Below are 12803 nucleotides of genomic sequence, written 5' to 3'. Positions count from 1 at the left end.
CATTATTGGGGAATAAGGTTGTCCTACAAGGACACTTTAGTGGTAAGGAAGTTGGAAATAAAAATTATGAAAGAGCCATGATTATTCCATTTGGCTTGAAGGCAAATGAGGTTGAAAAAATTATTATGAAAAATTGGACCATTCTTAAGAACAACCCAAAACTGTGGAGTTTGGGAGGGGATAAACATAATTTTGTATACAAGGTTGGTCCAAATCTGGAAAAGAATTTTGAAACAGCATTTGTAATCCCACACAAGACTGGTACTGTCAGATGTGGTACTTGTTCTCAATGTAGATTTATTTGTCAAGATGAGACGTTAAAAAATAACAACTTATTAAGAAGTACCATAAGGCCGGAAAAGGGGAATTGTCAAACAACTGGAATAATTTACCTGGCAAAGTGTAAATCCTGTCCCAGTTTCTATGTTGGGAAAACTGAGAGAAGGTTAAGGGACAGGGTTTACGAACATGTATATCGAATTAGTACTCAAAATACTAATAATGCCCTATTCAGGCATATTAGTACATCTCAGACTTGCAAAGAATTCAGTTTCTGTATATTGGAAAAGGTTAAGAAAAATCCAAGAGGTGGAAACTATAGGAATTTCATAGAAGAGAGCGAGACCAGGTGGCAAATTAAATTACAAGCAAGTATACCACCTGGTTTAAACTAAATTATTTCTATCAAGCCAATACTGGGTAAAAAAGTTGAACATTCAAAATAATTTTTAGCACAACCTGTTACTTATAATGAACATGAAACATGAATGTGGAAAATATATTTTAACTTTATATGATCTGTTGGTTTTAACAACACATTGTATATATAATTGCAATAGATGTTTTTTTAGAGGCTATAAGTTTTTTTATGGTAGTACTACTTTAAATGAGTAGGATTGTTTTTAATTGATGACATCACTTTATTAGGAAAGGTATTTAAGGGGGATAATTTTTAAAAATGGCAGATTCTGATGAAATCCCTGTTAAGGGAAGAAAGCGCTCAATCTGTTAAATCTGTTAATGTTTTATAATAAAGTTTCGGCGGGTGTTTCCTGGAGTTTTGCGGTTTCTTTATCAGTTTTATAATAAAACAGAAGTCCCAACATTAAGTTTTGAGAAAAACATACCCATACTATACGTATAATAATTAGTGATGCAAATGAGGGGTAGGGGAGAGAAAAAAGTCCATTAACAACTGTATAGGCTTTTATTTTTCACAACCATACTACTCAGTAATCTACAGGTCTGCCCTCACTTTACATCTACCTATGGCCCATAGCTTCTGTAGCACATACATACCGGTTAAACTGTCAGCCTGGAATGGTATGGGGCAGACTGGGACAACTATGGCTACATTACTAGGGAGGCTTGTACATGTCAGGGTTACATATCTGACAAAGAAGGGGTATCCTGCACTGATGTTATGTGAGTATGCTACTGTCATACTTCACCTGGATTTTTATCTGTGTGCAAGGTGATTGGCAGCAGTAATCACTAGCCATAACAGTGTGACACTTGAGAGACATATATCGGGAAGAGTGCATGGTGTATGTACCTATCCTGCTGTCATTTGCAGGCATGGGGTTGGACAGTGGGACAGTTGTACATGGTGCATTGGTATACCCTTCATACAGCTACTACAAACATTTCTTTATCTGTAAGATTTGTGGAGAAAATATCTGTTACCATTATCTGGCTGTTTCTACAAATATTCAAGATTTCGTGAGTGTATATATGCACACATCTCAGTATCACTCCATGGATTCAAACTATGTCTGGGTGTGCTAACAAACACACTTTTTCCTACGTTTCTGCAACATACTGTCTCAAACTCCGAGATCACACTACAGTGGGAAAAAGTTAATTTCCTACCTCTCTGTATCACAATCAATCACCATAAAGAATGTACACATAATGTCTATATCACTTACCTGTATGACCTAAAAAACACATACAGCGTGGCAAAATAAACACTATATACATAGTATAAATTCTTACACTATATAAATAACTATAGAAATAAAAACTACAACATCTCATAGTAATACCACAAGATGAACAGATTAAGCTATAACATTTACACATTTGATGATACGCTGTTATATATTATACATTTTAGATGTTATGAAATTCAATGTTATGTTTAGATATTATGGATTTTAGATGTTATGGTCTCGATGTTTTGATTTTAGATGTTATGAGTTTTAGATGTTTTGAAGGGGAACCCCTGCTTTACAGCTCCACAATCTACTGTTTTGCATAATAGCTGGTTCTCAGAACAACCTCAGTTAATTCATTCTGTCAAAGCCATATTTGCTGTAAAGAACCTGTACACATTCTATTTTTACAACATACTAGAGTAAACACAACAGTTTGTGGTATGAGCCTTTATTTTACTTATATAACACAGTGCTTTACTACTGCATATCCTGTAGATCAATAGTAGTATGGCAAACTTGTATTTATTCTTTAGACACAGAACACACTGCACCTACTGGCAGTAAACAATTTATTCCCTCTTATTTATTTCAGTATATACTGCAAGGAAGATCTGTACTCACCAGCCTGTCAGCATAGCATTGTCAGTCTGTCAGCATGAGCCTTGATATTGCTAGCTCTCTCTGCTGCAACTGTAGGGGGAATAAAAAACATTATGCATACCTGTCTATTACACACTCAAGCTAGAATTTGGTACAGCTATGCATGAGATACTTACAAACTACTGGAGCATTCCGTGCCTGAGCTTCTTGGATCCACTGGGCCAAGAGTGCCCCATTCCTACGCACTAGGTCGGCATAATGATGCCATGCCTGCTCACTGGTTCAGGGAGTTCCAGTGGCACTGGTGAGGTTGTGAGACAGATGGTCCCAGGCCTCTCCTTTGTACTGAGAGCCCTGGTACTGGCCCTGCAGCAGTCTGTCATCATGGTTTTTTACAATGTGTCCAGCCATGACCCCGGACTCCAGAATGGCCCAGCGCTGTGCCCGAAAGTGCACTCCCTCTCCAATGCCAGGCATGGTTCCTGCAGAGATCAGACTACAACAGGTTATAGCTATATTCCCCCCTGAGCAGTTTAAATAAGGCCATATTCCCATCCTTTGCCATCATTGGACCATTTTGAAAATGCTAAGCTCAGCAAAGCAGTGCGCAAATCCACTAAGCTGATTTAAACAGTGCTTAAAGGGGTAAATTCTGAGCACTGCTTAACAGTGTGCAAATCTGCTTAGCTGAGATGACTGCTGCTTGGTATTTACATCTAAGCAATACTTAAACTGGCTAGGCAGAGGTACCCATTGCTAATTATTGCTCAGTTTTCATTTTAAAAGAATATCACTTAATGAATCAGTACTGACATATTATTAAGTGTATATGATTTACTTCACATGATGCCCCTCTATGTGCTTTCATTACATTACCTTGGGGTGTGACTATACTGTATGGGACTCTCATGTATACATGGGTGATTTCACATGTTATATGCACTCACACTTCCATTTTGAACCAGCTACACTACCCTAGTTAACAAATAACAATTACGACATAATTTAAAATAAAAAAATAATTTAAACAATGCTTTCCCATCTGAAAATAAAAGGCCTGTTTTGGTACTTGAACCATGCACTGCTGCATACAAAGCTGGGACACTTGCCACTATGCTATCTCGCTGCTAAGGATTTGAGCTATACATTTGTATTTAGCTCCTATGAGATGTTTAAGCAATGCTGACCAGAGGGCCATAGTGTGCAAACCAACTCAGCTATGCTTAAACTTCCCTTACAACAGAAAAAAAAAAATTGTCTATTGCAACCACTTTATATACATATATTCATAATGATGCTAATTCATGTTTGCCATTGCACTACTTGCCATTCTATCCACTTTCTGTGTGTGTGTGGACGATATCAGGGTTGATGGTACTTGAACCATGCACTGCTGCATACAAAGCTAGGACACTAGTCCCTATGCTATCTCGCTGCTAAGGATTTGAGCTATACATTTGTATTTAGCTCCTATGAGATGTTTAAGCAATGCTGACCAGAGGGCCATAGTGTACAAACCCACTCAGCTACACTTAAACTTCCCTTACAACAGAAAAAAAAATTGTCTCTTGGAACCACTTTATATACATATATTCATAATGATGCTAATTCATGTTTGCCATTGCACTACCTGTCGTTCTATCCACTTTCTGTGTGTGTATGGGCGATTTCAGGGTTGATGTCACTAACTACTGGCATACATTTGTGGTTCAGGCTTCTTCACCTTCAGAACATTTAGGCCACTGCAGAACCTATTATTCTATCACCATTCAGGCCACTGCAGAACCTATTATTCTATCACCTTTCCATGTTTGTAGGGCAATATTTGACATCTATCCCTATTTGTCCCCCCGTCATTTTGTATCTGTCCAGGTTTTTTGCTCTGTGGGATTGAAGCATGTAATAAGTGCCGTACAGCACTTTCACAATGCAGGAGGTGTGTGACAATACCTGCACTTATTTCTGACTCTACTGGACATGTCAGTGTCCATGCACACTGTTTGCTTTTCATTTTATTTGCTTTCGGTGTCTGGGGATACTGACAGTGCTTACAAAGTACCATACAGGACTTTCAGAGTGCAAGGGGCATGTTGGATGTGTGATCACTACTGAAACACGCCCCCTGCATGCCTCCACTGTTCATGCCCACAAAGCCATTCTCAGTATTGCGCCTTCATTAATAGGTAAGGCGCGCTGCTGTTATGGCTATCTGGAAGTGGACACCATTCACTCTGTGTAGGAATAACACTATTCCTTCATGGAGTTTATTGAATCCTGGGGTTAGTCTTTTTGATAAGTGGCATGGCATCTTTTGCACACCCTGACCTACCACCAAATCAAGCAGACCTCAATTTAAACTGTCAACCAAGAGGACACCATACTCAGGAGTGCAGCACATCCAATGCTACAGTGTAATGTCAGCAAACTGAGAATTAATCTAATCACCTGAGAATAGAATCCAAAGCTTTTTGATCTTTCAGCAACACAAGAGAGTGTGTTGCCTGCTTAGTCACTAACATGACACTGCTATACTATGCTATGCTATACTACACTATATTATACTATACTATACTATACTATACTATACTATACTATACTATACTATACTATACTATTCTTATATAAGCACAAAGTAGATCATAACAAGTCAACCTTTACTTTTACTCTCGTAGACAAGGTTCCACCAAGTATATATAAAAAAACACAGGTAAAAATATATATTCCTAATAAAAAGGAGAGAATTTAGATTTTAAACTGGGGGCACTATTGGGCTTAATGAAATATTTAAATGATGTGCTTACTACACTTTTTTTCTTTATTAATTGTACTTTATATTTTAGTACCTCATGGGATTTAATATTATTTGGTCACCACATGATGCTTTTACTAACCCAATCGGGAAAATATTTAAACATTATTTTATTTTATTTTTATAGTAGGGTTAGCACTGAAGAGGCTTTTGTGTAAGCAAAACCAAGTTTGCTGTTATTATCATACAAAGCTGTCAAAAAGTTTTAAAGAATACAGGGGTGCTTCTATGCCTGAATTAAGATGGCTACCAGCTCTGTTGAAGAACAGTTAAAAGCCATAAACAAGAGGATGGAGGAAGAAAAACTCAGAAGATCCTATCCAAATAATTATATATATATAGGAAAAAGACATTTGACACCATTCATAAGTGGTACCAGTAATAACCTGCTCACCAATCATATGACATCAATGACAGATAAAATGAGTAGTTTCAGTAGCTTCTGAAGGAAGAAGACCTCGCAGAAGTTATACACTGCCCCATACACAACCTACAATGATACAGGAAGAAGAACCCACCCTCCAAGAAGTATGAACTAAGGAAAATGAAGTCATGGTAAGCAGCAAGCTAAGATAAAGTCATGTCAAAAATGATCAAGATGTTGAGTTAGATGGGGAGAAATAGTTCCTGAGCGTACTCATATCAGTAAGAAGAGAAAGGTGTATCCCAGATGACTGGAGAAGTAATCATTCCAGTGCTAGTACACAAAAATAAGGAGCCATTCATGACTGTGGACCATAGAGAAGCATCACACTCCTGTCACACTGCATAAAATTACTGAAGATGGTGACTGATAAACGAATACACAGAGTAGTAGGAATGGGAGATAATAATTTCGGAGTCAGATCAGGATGGAGCACAACTGACCTAATTTTTGCATTGAGACAGATAGTGGGGAAGAAGCTAAAATGAGAAGAGTTCAAATTAACATCTATAGACTTGAAGACAGCATATGATAATGTCCCAAGAAAGCTGATTTGGGCTGTCCTTTGATGGTTCTAAGTCCAAGAAACACTAGTAGAATTAATGCAAGCTATGTACATGTATCCAATGACACAAATATGAACAGTATTTTGACTCACAGGATTCACAGTGAAAATGGGTGTGCCATCAGGGTTCAGCTCCCAGACCACTGCTGCTTATACTGATGATGGACTACATTAGCAAACAGGGTGGAGGGACAGTTTAATAAAGTTGCCGTATGCAGAAAATGTGGCATTACAGGCAGACTCTTAGTAAGAACCTCAGCAAAGGGTAGGGAAATGGAAAGCAAAACTGAAGCCATGTGGAAGGAAGGAGAATACAGATAAGATAAATGTAATGGTAGCAAAATGGGGATATCAGAAAAAGCTGAAAAGTGGAATAGAAAGGAAAAAAGTGAAACAGGTTAGCAGCTTCAAGTCTCTATGAAGGTGGTTGAGGAGAAGAGAAGTCTGTATAAGGAGGCCAAAACTAGAATCAGAGGAGCTGCAGCCAACTGGCACAGACTGTCAGAGGTAGTGTATGATATGAGAATGTAGAGGAAGCTTAAATGTAAGGCAAAGAAAACAGTGGTGTGAACAGTACTACTGCATGGTAAGGAAACCTGGGCAGGAACTACATTAAATTTTACATGACAATAAAATGCAAAATTGAAGGCACATGGGATGAAATTTAGTACAAACATGGCAGATGACACAGGAAATATCAGAAGAAACTGAAAACTGAGATAGAAGGAAAAATAGTGGAAGAGGTTAAAAGCCTCAAATATCAGGGAGGGATAGTACAGGAGAAAGGAAGTATGAATGCATAAGTCAAAATTAGAATCAGAGAAGCATAGTGAGTCAGGGGTAGTGTGTGACAGAAGAGTGCCAGCCAAGCTAAAAAGTAAATTGCACAAAAGAGTGATACGATTAATACCAGTCTATGATGCAGAAACCTGGCAATGAAGGCACAGCAGATTAGGACGTTAGAGGTGATGGAGCTTAGGTGCCAGATATTGGCAGCTAAATGCACACTGTAGGACAGATGAGCAAATGAGGATATCGGAGCAGAAGCCAAAGTAGCTCAAATTGCAGAGAAAGTCAAAGTGACCAGATAATGGTGGTTCAGGTATATGTGCAGGAACGCTGAAGATGATTTGGTGAAGAAGACTAAGCAATAGGAATAAGTCAGAAATAAATGAGGACAAGCAAAAAGATAGATTGCATGAGAGAATGCCTGGAATATTTAGCTGTCACTGTCAAAAAAGATAGGAGAATGGCATTGAGTGAAGACGGGTGGCAACAGTTGTAATGATACCCCAATCTCATGTAGAAAATCAGAAAAAGGGGCTGATGATGATGATGATGATGATGACAAAGTTATGAAGGTGACATGAGTAAAATATATGGACAAAATGGCTACAGATGGGATAGATACTGTGTTGTAAAGCACTGGGGCTGATATGGCTGACATGAAAGGAGCAATGGGTAGAGAAAAACAAAGCAATATAGAGTTACCTATGGAAGAAGAAGTGACAGAGAAGGCAGTGGTAAATTATGAGCTGCAGATATGGAAGTGGCATTAAAGATGTAATGAGGAACTGCATGGAGGTGAATGATGTAGAAAAACACTCTTGCAGTGATATCTGTACAACTGTGTATAATAGTACATGAAGGGAGACACTGCCGTGATATTTGTTGGAAGGCTGTTTGTTGTAATGGTGATTTTCTAGAAGGTGTAAGTGTAGCTGTGCAGAGGGTTCATAGAATGGAGAGCACCGGATGTGCAACATGTAAACATTTCCTTCTTAAGATGTAGCACTATATCTTAAACTGTGTATACTTGAATGACTGACTGAAATGAAAAAGTAGAAAATGCAAGACAGTGGCAGAAATGATGGAAGACTTTGTATATGAGCTATGCTAACAGTTGCAGCAGTTTGCTGAGACTCAGTGGATGAGAAAGCACATCAGTACCCTAATTAGATTAGTCTACCTGGCCGTGCTGTGAATCTTTCAGCAGTGGAGGGGACATCATTTTAAGGAGGTAATAGAATACAGAGCTTGATGGAAGGTGAACCCAAAGTGGTAAAAGCCATGCATATGTTGAAATGTGGAAGAGATGGGTGCATTTACCAGGGCTAAATTGGAGCCCAAGATGGAGTAATGAAAAAGTGGGGATGGAAGGTTATAAAACCCATCTAGAGACTACTACAGTTATTGTGGGGAACAGTGTAAACAGGAAGGGATAGAGAAATGAGAGACAAAGCCCAAGCAGCTAAGGTTACTGACTGACTGTGGAAGAAATCGTCCTAAGAAAAATAAGAGTGATGCAGCGCACAGGAACACCATATAGGAGCCTGGTTGGAAATGGAGATGGATTAATTGGTACTAGGCATGACAAAATAAAAGTGAAGGCAAGTTTAGATGGTGGGAGGGATCGTGCATGCCTTTTCATAATTCAACCGTGCACATCCTGCTGATTTTATTTAGTTTGGTGAAGAACAACAAAATGATTGTGGATGCCTGCAATCATTTGTCTTGGAAGAAGTATGAATGGTAAGAAAAACTGATGCAGAATGGAGGTGACTGTCCAAAAGAACTGATGACACAGACTATATATACTCATGGGTCTAATTCAGTAGACCAACCTCTCACTTACTTGACTTCCACTTGGCTGAGACGAAATGACTGACAACTTCAGAAGACTGACATCTGGAACACCAACTTTTCATGCGAGTTAAGTAACCACTTGGCCTTCCTGTTGAATTTGACCCTTACCCCCATGGTAGTGCGATCTCAGAGTTGGTATATTTAGTTAGGGAGTTGTGGGGGGACATGGGGGTGAAGCCACCCACATCAGTGGGTTTAGTTTTGTTTTGTTTAGTTTTTTTATTCGGGATGGCCAAGCGGTTACTTGCCTCAACTGAAAAGTTGGTGTTTCAGATGTCAGTCTTCTGAAGTTGTCAGTCCTTTCGTCTCAGCCATGTGGGAGTCAGATAAGTGAAACGTCAGTCTGCTGATGTAGACCCATATTTATATATGTTCAAAGACATACACAAATCAAAAATGCACTGCAAAGCTGAACAAAGGAAACTATATGAACAAGTGAATATTTTAGTGGATGATCAATATGATATGCATTGCAAATGCATCAGGAGGGGTAGGGGTGAAAGGACATTGCTTAATGGGACAAGAATAGTGCAGCATTTTGTTAATGGTAGAACAGCTATGAGCAATACCTGCAAATGTGGTCCTCACAACATTCAAATGGAAAGACTGATTTAACTGTGAGTATGCCTGATTATGTGGTAAGCTTGTGAATGCAGCATTCTGGAAATGTTCCCTAACTCTGGTATACAGTAATCATGGGGCTGGTGGTTATAAACCCACATGCTAGAAGGGGTGCACCAGACTACCACTGGGAAATAATAAATTAGTATTATAATAAGTTTTGACATTTTCTATTTATAAGGAGAGTCACACATTATAGTGTTTTATGTGTTGAAGTTGTGTGTATCAAAGACCAGTAGTGATGATGCTTTAATCTGTTGCTTTATCATATATGGTGGTCTCAGTGATAAAGTATAACAATATGAGGTGCCTATGTTGAAAGGTCATACTTGATGTTTGCTATCAAACTATATAGAGCTTATATGCATTGGTAAAGTATTGCTTAATCAAGTGGGGCTGTACAATATTTGGTTAATACAGTACTGTGAATGCTTGTAGGGAAGTTGTGAACCATTTCAGAAGGTGCAGGATAGTGCAACTGTAGGTAATTAAGCTGTAAAGAGAGGAAACACTGAAGTCTGCAAGGAGATGACTGATGGCATATTTGTAAATAGCTTAGTAAGTGGTACTGTTAGAAAACAAAAATGGGTTAAATGGAGTGAAGAGAGAGAGGGAGCAGAGAAAAATTATAAGATGACTCAAAAGAGGTGGAGTTTGATGAAGTGCTACATTAGAAGAAGAAGAAGTGTTGTAACTGGAGTGCTCTGTGGGCCTTGTAGTGGTGGAATTATAGTGTTAAAGGAGTTCTTTGAAGAGCTGAGGATTTTTAGCAAAGCTCTTGAAAAAATGGAAGAATGACAGTGTTTTGATAGCCCCACCAAGAAGAACAGACTATATATGAAAATAAATAGTATCACAGTAGGGGCCAAAATGTGCTGGAGGCAGAATGAAGATCTGAGGTTAAATAATGTCTTGTGAGTGAATCTGGGAGGAAGGAGAAAACATAAGTTTAAAGGGATGAAAAGAAACAGGCTGCCAGAATAGATTAGTTTATGATGAATAGTGAAAGTGTGTGAGAGAGCATTTGAGTCTGAGACTGGAAAAAAGTACACTTTCAGATAATGCCTGTATTTGGACTGACTCTGTGGTTGGAAGTCATGGAGAAAACAAAAGGATGAGAAGGAACTTTTAGAGTGGTGAAAGACTAACAATTTGGTTGTCCATTGAAGTTCAGAGGACTGTAATTAAATTCCTTGGAATAATGCAACTGAAAGTATGCAGATTGGAAAATTTATTTTGAAGTTGCAATATCTCAGAATATGCCATACATTCTGAAATCCAGGAATTGAATAGTTAGTAACCTCATAATCTCAGCAAACTGTCTGCTGCCTACAACAATATTGCCAGATTTGCCACCAATTCTACTTTTAGAACTCACCACTGCCAAAACTTAAGGCAACTACAATGGCTAGAACTACAAAACCAAATTCTATTTCAACAGATCTCCTTAGCCCACAAAATCCTTTACAAACCCTTAAACACACCCATTCTCACATCACTTATCACTCCATACTGCAATCTTAAAAGCCTCGCTCCGACAAACTACTTATATCAACTAGTAAACCCAATAACTCAGCTGGCAAATCCTTGTTTTCCAATACAGTAGGAAAAACCTGGAATACTCTTCCTCACAATCTCACAGCAATCTCCTCTCTTCCCTGCTTCAAATCCCAACTCAAAACACACCTCAAAACCCACTGGCTCTGCCCCTGTAGCAACCCTGACTAGATTACCTTGGTATCTAGGTACTCTCAACTTCTCTGCTGTAAATACTTCCTTTCCTCAGCTATCTAGGTACTAGAAAATTTCTTTTCATTTTTTTTTTTTTTTACTTTCTCTAGCTCTAGAAACTCCTAACAAAATACACTCACTATTTTTTCTCCATTTCTGCCTTCATATCCAATGATTTTGTCATATATATTATAACCATGTCTAATATTTTTACCTGATATTACAATCGCTTGCATGTGGAGCTTTTCTCCCCGGGCCTCTGCTGAAAATGGACATAAATCCAGTTGGACCAGCCCGGTCAACAAATGTAAAATAAAAAAATAAAAATAAAAATAGTATATAAAACTAGCAGGGTTATGTGGGATGCAGCCCCCTGCATTAAGAGGGTAGAGGAGACTAAAGCCCTCTACATAATACACTAACCCCAGGATTCATGAACCTTGCGCCAGGCACCAGCATAGCGTCGGCGTTATAACGCCAAATATGGCTGCTTAGCGATTCAGGTATGAATGAATCCCACGTGCACTACCGGCGTGCGCCGGACCGTCTCCGCCCCTGGCGTAGGTATGCAAAACACACTGTGTGCGGTATAGCACCATGCAAATGAGGGCAAATAGCGATCCACGGCGGCGAGGCGTAGCGTAAGGGCACGGCAATGTAAACCAAAAAAAAACGGTTTACATTTACCCAAACATACCGGAGGAGTAACGGAAGGCTGTCAAAGTCAGGTATCATATAGGTGCAATATGCCAATGTGGAAAGGCACCGAGAATGTCCAAAGAAAATATGCACAAAATGTAGAAAATGACATAAATGACACGTACGTAGAAAGAACAGCAGACCCCCGGGATATGTGCACAGAAGTTGCAAAGCAATGAAATAATATGACAATGTCCTAAAAGAGCAGTAGAACACAAATCAGCTGCACAGCCACCACACACCATAGTATGTATGTAAAGCTGCAACCCCAGCGCAATGGTTGTCAAGGAGTGGTGGCGGTGTCCGGCGCCGTAACCATGTATTAGTAGTCAATTCCATGCAAATGAGGCAGATAATAGTGAATCGCAAAAACGGCGCCAGCGTAAGGATGGTGCAAACGCCGTTGCGGTACTACACCGAGGAGTGGCCTACACGAGATACATGTCAACCACAGAGGGTGTGCCACTGTAGGAGGAAGGATATTGGAGGTCAGCAAATCTGGGCTGTACAATGCACATCACAGCATCATGACTGGCGTGTTAGGAAATAGATGCGCTGAGAGTACATAATGCGCGCGACAAATGCATGTGCACGAGTATGACTACGTTCCTAAACCAGTCATGTGGACGGCCTCACCGCCAACAACCACGGATATAGGAAGGTAATGCGGAGAATACGAGGAAATGCGGAAGCAGTGTAAATGGATCCGTAATGAGCAATTAACACCAATCAATGCAGGAAGGGCAAACGCCGCAGCTGATAACTCTG

The sequence above is a fragment of the Protopterus annectens genome, chromosome 1.part1 (assembly GCF_019279795.1).
Source record: "Protopterus annectens isolate FY-2018-M chromosome 1.part1, PAN1.0, whole genome shotgun sequence".
Taxonomy (NCBI): domain Eukaryota; kingdom Metazoa; phylum Chordata; order Ceratodontiformes; family Protopteridae; genus Protopterus; species Protopterus annectens.
The sequence above is the reverse complement of the archived record's forward strand: the minus strand, read 5'-3'. Positions refer to the sequence as shown.